This window comes from Akebia trifoliata, chromosome 15, assembly GCF_017979445.1.
Source record: "Akebia trifoliata isolate Shusen 1 chromosome 15, ASM1797944v1, whole genome shotgun sequence".
Classification (NCBI taxonomy): Eukaryota; Viridiplantae; Streptophyta; class Magnoliopsida; order Ranunculales; family Lardizabalaceae; genus Akebia; species Akebia trifoliata.
The window spans coordinates 19,599,591-19,608,227 of record NC_141389.1 but is presented as its reverse complement, the minus strand read 5'-3'; the positions used below and the strand labels follow the sequence as shown (position 1 = coordinate 19,608,227).

Genomic DNA, 8,637 nt, shown 5'->3' with positions numbered 1-8,637 from the left:
AAAGCATCAACTTGACCTCCATGGATGCCAACATTAGATGAGAAACATGGTTTCCAACCATGATTGAATCCATTAAGTGCCCAAAATTACATTCATGAATGAAGAGGCTCAAGAAACTACACTATGTGCCATTTTTTCCTTCATACACAAACTCCTTGCATTGTGGATATCCTCATCAGTTAGTTTTAATAGTCATGGCTTCTTTCATAAAAGCCGATGCATGATGACACGGTTCGATGCTCGTCATCATCGAGTTACGAAATCTAATTAAAAACAGGTTTGCCAACAAAAAATAAATGTTTGTTAATCATGCATGTTTGTCTCAGTTTGTCAACCAACGTGATTGGATGCATCAACAACATTATACCAAAATCTTATTTGTTAGGTCAAACCCATCAATAAAATTGGTCCCAACCTTAACACTTGGATCACTTTCGCGAATCATTAGATAAAAGAACTAGGGTTTTATCAATTAATTCAATTAAACAAAACAAAACAAGCAATAAAATGACACATGAACAAATGTCTGGGAAAGTGCAGTTAAAATCACACTTGCAAATGAGCTCTTGGGTGGCATTTTAGAAATAACTTGTTTTTCCGAACATTTTGATATTTTTATTAATTTGGACATTATCATAAGATAATCTTGTAACTTAAGTTAGTCAACTTTCCCTGAACACTGGAAGTGAAAAGCAAGTTTTGAGAAGCCATGTCTTTATCAAATAATAATTTCAAATCCAAAGGCATTCATTTCCCCCTTAAATTATCAAATGCTAGGAATTATAGTGAATACATTCTAGCATTCTTTAATAAGAAAAAGAAATACTAAAACGACATTGATTTTATTGTTTATTACTAAAAATATATAAAATATCTTATAATTAAAAAAATAATAATAATTTAAAACATTGGACTGTCCAATTTTTTAACTTCATCTTTACAATTCTCGAGATAAATAATTGGACAATCGAATGATTTAAAAAAAAAACAGCTTATGTATTTTTACAGAAAATTAAAATGTTACTGTCCAATGATTTTGCAAACTATTAAATAGTCCAATGTTATAAATTACTTTTGTTAATTTTAAAAATATTACTATTTCTTAGATAAAAATCAACAACAAAATCAACAAAGTTCCAAAATAAGGGATTTGGGGCTCACCACCTACCCACATACATGTTCACAAAATCAATTTGATATCAAAACATTAAGACACCACAAAATTAAACTCATCATTTTATTTTATTATCTATTAGTCCAGCAAAGAGTTTGTTAAACATTTACTTTGATCATTTGGACCTATAGCCAAACCTCATTCTTCTCCTTCCCCTCTCTCTCTCTTTCTCATCCCTAAGTCCTTGCAGAAAGAAGAGAGAGAGGAGAAGCAGAAGCACCCTCACCTTGTCCCTGACCATCACCAACTTCCATTAAAGAAATCGAAGTCCACGGATACGAATATGGAGAATAATCCAACCCTTGATGCTGCCCTCCATAGTCCCCAGGCGCACTTAAGACGTCTGGTAAGAGAGCATCTCCTTCCAAGTACCTAACAACCTGTCTCATGCTAGGACGAGTCGTAGGCGCACAGCTCGAACACATCAAACCCAATTTCAACACCAACATAACCTGTCCCTCATCAAACTCTCCCATCAATCTTGGGTCAACAACATCATACAGTCTCCCATCTCTCCATTTCTCCCAAACCCAATCAATCAAAATAAACACTTCATCAACGAAAGGTTTTTCCTCAATGGGTTTTCTACCACACGTGACTTCAAGCATCAAAGTTCCAAACGCATACACATCAGTGCTTGTAGTAACTTTACCTGTTCTTGCTAACTCCGGCGCAAGATAGCCCATTGTCCCCACCACCCGAGTCGTACTCGGATTCGATCCGTGCTCGTATAACCTAGCGAGTCCAAAATCGCTGAGTCGACCATTTAACTCAGAGTCTAATAACACATTACTCGCTTTTACATCTCTGTGGATTACTGTTTTTTCCCACCCTTCATGTAAGTAAACAAGAGCAGAAGCCACACCTTTGATAATCTTGAACCTTTGTAGCCAACTCAGAATCGGTTTTTGAACATTGAAGATGAATTTATCTAAGCTTCCATTAGCCATGAAATCGTAAACGAGGAGAAGATTGTCTCCTTTACGACACCATCCTAGTAATTGAACGAGATTTCTGTGACGAAGACGACCCATAGTCTCAACCTCAGAAACGAATTCTCGTAAACCCTGTTTCGATTCATGAGAGATTCGCTTGACTGCAACTTGGGTATTTGAATTTGGGAGTGTTCCTTTGTAAACTCGACCGAATCCACCGAACCCAAGAAGATCTTTTTCTCTGAAACCCATTGTTGCGAGCTTCAATTCTTTGTAAGAGAATCGATGGGGGGCAATATCGAGCTCCCATGATTCGGTTACACAACGATTCTTGATTTTCCCTACGAGATGGATTGTTACAGATATGATCCCTAACATGTAGACTACAACACATAGCAAGACTATAATCACCATTGTTGTATTTGTATGCTTCTCTGGGGGTCTGGGAAGCGAAGGCAGCGAAGAGAGATTTAGGGTTTGAGCTGACCCATTAATCTTAAAACTCCATCCAAAGATATAATGCGAGCTCGCGAGTAGACCCGTTGAAGCCGAGAAGCCCACGTACATGAAGGAATGGAGAAATAAAGACAGATCTACCTGGATTGACAAAATCGGTAAATTGGGTTTTGTAGAAGTGGGTGAAATTGTAACATTGAGAAATTTTTCGGCCGAATCGTAATCAATCCAAACCATAATCTTCTTCCCACTTTTAAGATTAATGTCTTGTTTCTTCGAATTCTCATTGAAATATGCAGGGGCAGACACGAAAGATTGCAAGCTATCCATATCGATCCCAACATGATTATCGTTTATATCCACAAATTCAAAGTCTTGAACTGTATCGAACTCAACCGCCAAGAATTGATTCGAGAAATTCTTCATATCGCTCGAGTTAATCAATCCAAGGTACTGACTTGGAAGAGCGCCTTTGAATTCTTGAGTTGGAGAGATAACGAAAGCGAGGCCATGGCCTCCACGTTCTTCGTACTCTGGAACAATAGCGAAAGCAAAAGAGGTTGAAAAAGAGAAAATTGAACCTGTAATAGCGTTTCTGAACTGTAGAGGAGATGAGTAGAAGGCTCGACCGACTAATAGACTTTTGTCGTTCGTTAATCGAAGAATCCCATTTTTCTGAATCTCTGCAACTCCATTTAAGCTAATGTTTTTATCAACATCTTTGAACCCATTGTAGAAGAACTCGTTGAATTGGGACAAAATTAAAGTTGGGTTTGAAAGAAAAACAAAAATCCAGAAAAAACAGAGTAAAATCGCCATTAGAGAGTATAAAATCGAGTTTTCTGGAGGTCTCGATCTTGAGGTTGGTGGTGAGACTTGAGAGAGATTGTGCTGCGCAGGCGCTTAAAGAATCCCTGAGCTCTGAAATATATAATTGAACAAGGACAAAATGACAGTGAAAATGTGACACGTGGCAATACGAAAACCCACTAGTCAAAATGGATTAACACGTTGCAGAGAAATACAGCGAAAAGTTACTGGCCCTACTTCTAGTGGGCCCCCACTTACGTTAATGAAACCAGAGTTTTATTTTTGAAAATACTAGGCTGAAAGCGGGTTTACGCTAGCCATAAACATAATCTTTAGGATGTTGGAGATTACCATAAAGACGTATCGCGTGGTAATCTGTGACTTTTACTTAAATCCTAACGGTTATGTTGATGGATTAGCCTCGGTCTCGGGTTGTGGTTAGTATTTTCTGCATCTTTACCTTACCACCTTGAAAAATGCTAAAGTAACATTGAAGTTGACATCGTTTTAGACATTGATGACGTGGATGAGTTATAAAATCATAATTCTATTCATCGAGATACGATTGAGAAACATCTATGGTCCTTTAAATAACAATGTCCCAAACGATGTCCATTTCAATGTTACTCCAGCCCCACTCACTTACCTTTCATCCTTCGTACATTGTGATTGGACTTGAAAAAGTTCATGGATATACGAAGTAAACGGTGGATTGACAAATATATACACATGTTATCCTTTTTAACTTTTAAGAATGATAAATTAAAAAAACACATGATCCCAATCTTTTCAATGCAAATTTCAATGGTTGAGATTTCTCCTCGAAATAAGTCTATTTGAGATTTATTTAATCAAGATGCTCATAAATCTCAATCATTGAATTTTGTATTTAAAGAGTTGGGATAATCTATTTTTTATGAGTCATTTTTAGAAGTCAATAAATGCCAACCCTTTAAAAATATATGCACATGATTTTTTTTTTTTTTAATAAAGAAGGGATATGCTAACGTCCAAGACCTCATGGGGACGTTAATATTATCCAATATATTTTTCCTAATAATATCCCTCATCGTTTTGTCTTTAAATGAAAAAGACAAGGTTATATTAGTCTTTTACACAATAACTGTTTATTTACATAATAAATATCATAAGCATTTAAGCATTTTAAATTAAAAGTCTTTGTTGTAATAAATGCTTTGACAATCAATAAAAACATAATAAATGCATTTATTAATGACATAATAAATGTACTTATTGTAAAAAAGATTAATATATTCTTAATTTTTTCAGTAAAACACAAAAATAGGAGAGGTATAATTGAAAAAATAAATGTTGGACAATATTAACATTCCTATGAGATCTTGGACATTAACATTCCTCTTTAAATTAATATGATTTTAATTTTAAATATCTCGATATTAGCTGTACTCCACCAACATTTGAGTTGATTATAATTTCCTTGTAGTCATAGAAATATATGCACATTTTTTTCCCCTTTAATATACTAATTTTATTTAATAATTAAAATAAATATGATTTTAATTTTAAATATATCGATATCAACTATAATCCGCCAACATTTGAGTTGATTCTAATTTCCTTTTAGTCTTTTATCTGAGGATAATGAACTTCAAGAATTTCGATGTGCAAGAGTTGGATGTCACTTGAATAATAAATATATTTATAAAATTAAAATTGATTAGGGGTGCAATTTGATTCGAGTTGGCTCGGATTGTGGCAAAATTGGAATCGAACTGACATAGATCGATTCCATTAAATAAGAACTAGAACTAGAACCGAACCGAACCGAACCAAACCAATCTAAGGGCAATTGGGTTCGGTTCTATAGATTGCCAATATCTTATAATTCTTTTTTGAAACAACATATTTTTAGTGAAAATAAATAACTAATGAATATGAAATTTTATATAATAAGTCATTAATTGATCCATAAAAAATGTCATTCATTTATCCATAAAATAAAGTCATTAATCTATGTGTTAAACAATCATTAAAAAGGTAGTAAGTCATTATAAATTCGGTTCTGTAGAAGCGTTGAACCAAGAACTGAACCATATTGATCAGTTCTCCATTTTCTGAACCTAGAATCGAATCGCAACTTATTCCAAACCGAATCAAAACAATCCAAAGCCATCAGTTTAGTTTGGTTCTTAGTTTGATTCGGACCAAGTTGCACCCCTAAAATAGATACCGACTTACACCTTTTTACCATGTCTAATGATGAATATGTTTTGTCAATTGACCTTTTTTATTCTTTTTTAGGGAGACATTTTTATTATTGGATAATTAAATAAGCATGTATTGCTTTGGCGGCTGTCAAGAATTTTAGAATTCTCAAGTGTCTTTTCTTGTAAGAGCGAGATTGAGCTATCAATTCAAGATTCAATATACCTACTTGACTAGTGATAAAATGACGTGCTGACACGTATGCGGTCTATATGCAACTAATGTGGAAAGGCACAAAAACGTAGATCTTTTTCCTTGTGTATCCCGAAGAAAAAGATTTATATATGAGTATGTGCCTTTGCCTTGTCAGCTGTGTACGGACCACGTACGTTTTATAGCAAACATTTATCACGACTCTACCTACTTTTGTATTTCTAGAAGAAGGTTATCTCCCATCATGAGACATCGTATTGGAGAACCATTATCTATGACTATTACGTGTCTAACATAATGGCATCTTACTATTAGTTATTGAGAAGTGTAATGATTTTTTTTAAGGCCATCCTTTGACACACATTCCCATACACCCTCATCATAGAATCATAGATCATCTGCATTGGGATACACATAACTATAAATCTTTTTCTTGTGTATCCTAAGGCAAGTGATCTATGGTTCTGTGATGGGGGCATAGGGTGACGTGTGTCAAGGGGGTCATATTATCACGACTCTAATATTGACAATTGTGGTAACGACATTTATATACTATCAGTTACATACATGTTTTATAACATTTGAGTCAATTCTAATTTTCTTTTTTGCCTTTATCATTGGATAATGAACTTTAATAATATAGGATGTTAGCTTTGAATGTCACTTCAACAAGAATGAACTCTTATTTATAGAATACTGGTTGGACCTACATGTGCATTGGTCTTATTTACTTGTACATTGAACTCAGTTTTCAATAAATAATAATTGAGTCTTATTTCTAAATTAATTTAATCAAATATGGAATTAAGTGAAGGTTCCTTTACAATGTCAATGTTCGATCTAATTCAATAATACTTTGTTTCAAATATCAGAAGTTAGAACCAACAATAGCTAGAAGGCAAAGACATATTTCTTAACATTATTCTTATTAAACGCGAATGCAAATGCAATGCAAAAATCATAACAATCAATCTTATCAAGACTAACAACATTCCTAATCAATCACACACGGATAACATAAGATAATCATGAGCTAACCTTCAACCAAATATTATCTTCTCTTCCATTTATTATGTTATATCTTGTGACTAAGCATTTTCTAATCCACCCTATTTTATACAAAATACATAATTATTTGCACATAAAAATGTTTACTATCATAATGATAGAAGGTAGAGTAGAAGTGGATCCACAAGAAAATTTTGATCCGACGATATGGATTCGCTCACAGGGCTTGCATCTCTCTAAACAAGTTGATGGCTGCATCTCTTTTGCCATTGATTGCCATGCATCTCCTTTGACATCATAGAAAACACATCCATAACCATTTATATGACACCATACTTTGAGTACATATCAACAAGGCTTGCCCCAAAGGTGACATTGAATTCCAAGGCCCTAACCACAACATACCCATAACCATCTTATCCTAAACTAAATATTATACCTTACCACAAGCATATAATGACCAAGTAAGCTTAAACTGACAATAGAAATTAATAATGACAGGTTGTGTGCCATTGGATATTTTCCTAAAAAATATGAAATATTAGTAAATAAATTTGATTTTATCCTAAGTAAATCAATAATCAATTCAGTATATCTACTTAAAAAATAATTGAGAATTTGGAGAAAGATAACGAATCTCCATACATCTTTCATTGACTTATAAATCGAAAACTTAATAGTATGAGTTGTTTAATCTCATTGATCTTCTTGGATGGGGTGGAGGTGTTTTCAAAATTTCTTAATATTTATCTCATGGAAGTTCTCTACAACAACGAAAACATAAATTGCTGAAGACAACATGCCAGATGAACATTAAAGTCATTTAGGCTTATCAAAATAAAAGCAACATTCAAATATTTATTTGGGCATAACCAAAAAAATTAGATTGTTATTCAGAAACTAAACTACTAGGTTTAAGTGATAAACAAGTGTTAGAACCTTCAATTCAGCAAGGAATTCTTTTGATGCTTGTATATCCATCTTGTTTTATTGTAGCTTTCTATATGAAAAATAGTTGATAGCTCTGCTTAGTAAACAAGTTCAAACCCACATTCTCCAGTATCGTTGATCAAGCTGAAGTCATTTGTTGCCTTTGCAAGCTCTACAAATGATAACTCCACTGATTTTTCCACAATGATAGCTATAATCCTCGGTGAACCACCACCACCAAGAGAAATTGATTCGCTAGTTTTATTCGACTTATTTCCATTTCCTGCACCCACATACAAAAAGAAAAATATCAATGAAAACATGATTTTCTTCATATTTATCTTATCCATAGATTGATATATTGAGGGATCAAGAATTATGAAGTTAAGATTAAGCATCCAATTCATAGTACAAAATTCACCCATTGCAATACTTCCTTTTTATCACTTTAATACTTTTTGGATCATTTTTCCTCATCCTTTATCTGGGTTTTGGTCTGACAATGTAAAATAATTAATTTTACACCAATGAAGTTAAAAAGGTGTTAGTCAACACTAATACACAAACTGCGATTAATACATTGAATTCACATTAGCATACTAATATTTGGCACATCTGGCAAATTACAAGATCAATGAACTTTACATTATGTTGCACCATGAAGGATGATTTGTATGCAAATTGTAGGAAGTTTCTTTTAATTTTGATTTCACAAAACAAAAAATTGTTTACTATCCAATTAACAACTCTCGAGAGATAAGTCAACATAATACCAATTATAACAAAAAAACTTGACAAAACAAAGATTAAAGTTGTCATCATTAGCCTTAACGTAGAATTCATAATCAAGAAGTTCATAGAAAATTATAAAGAAAGCTAACCTGTAAAAAAGAAAGAGCAGATAACCTATTATCGTATTAGCAA

At 33.4% G+C, this 8,637-nt stretch overlaps 1 pseudogene; it reads right to left on the bottom strand.

Moving 5' to 3' along the window:
• Positions 1 to 1,207: 1,207 nt before the first annotated feature.
• On the bottom strand, positions 1,208 to 3,466 carry LOC147384524 (L-type lectin-domain containing receptor kinase S.4 pseudogene; annotated as a pseudogene).
• Positions 3,467 to 8,637: the final 5,171 nt, after the last annotated feature.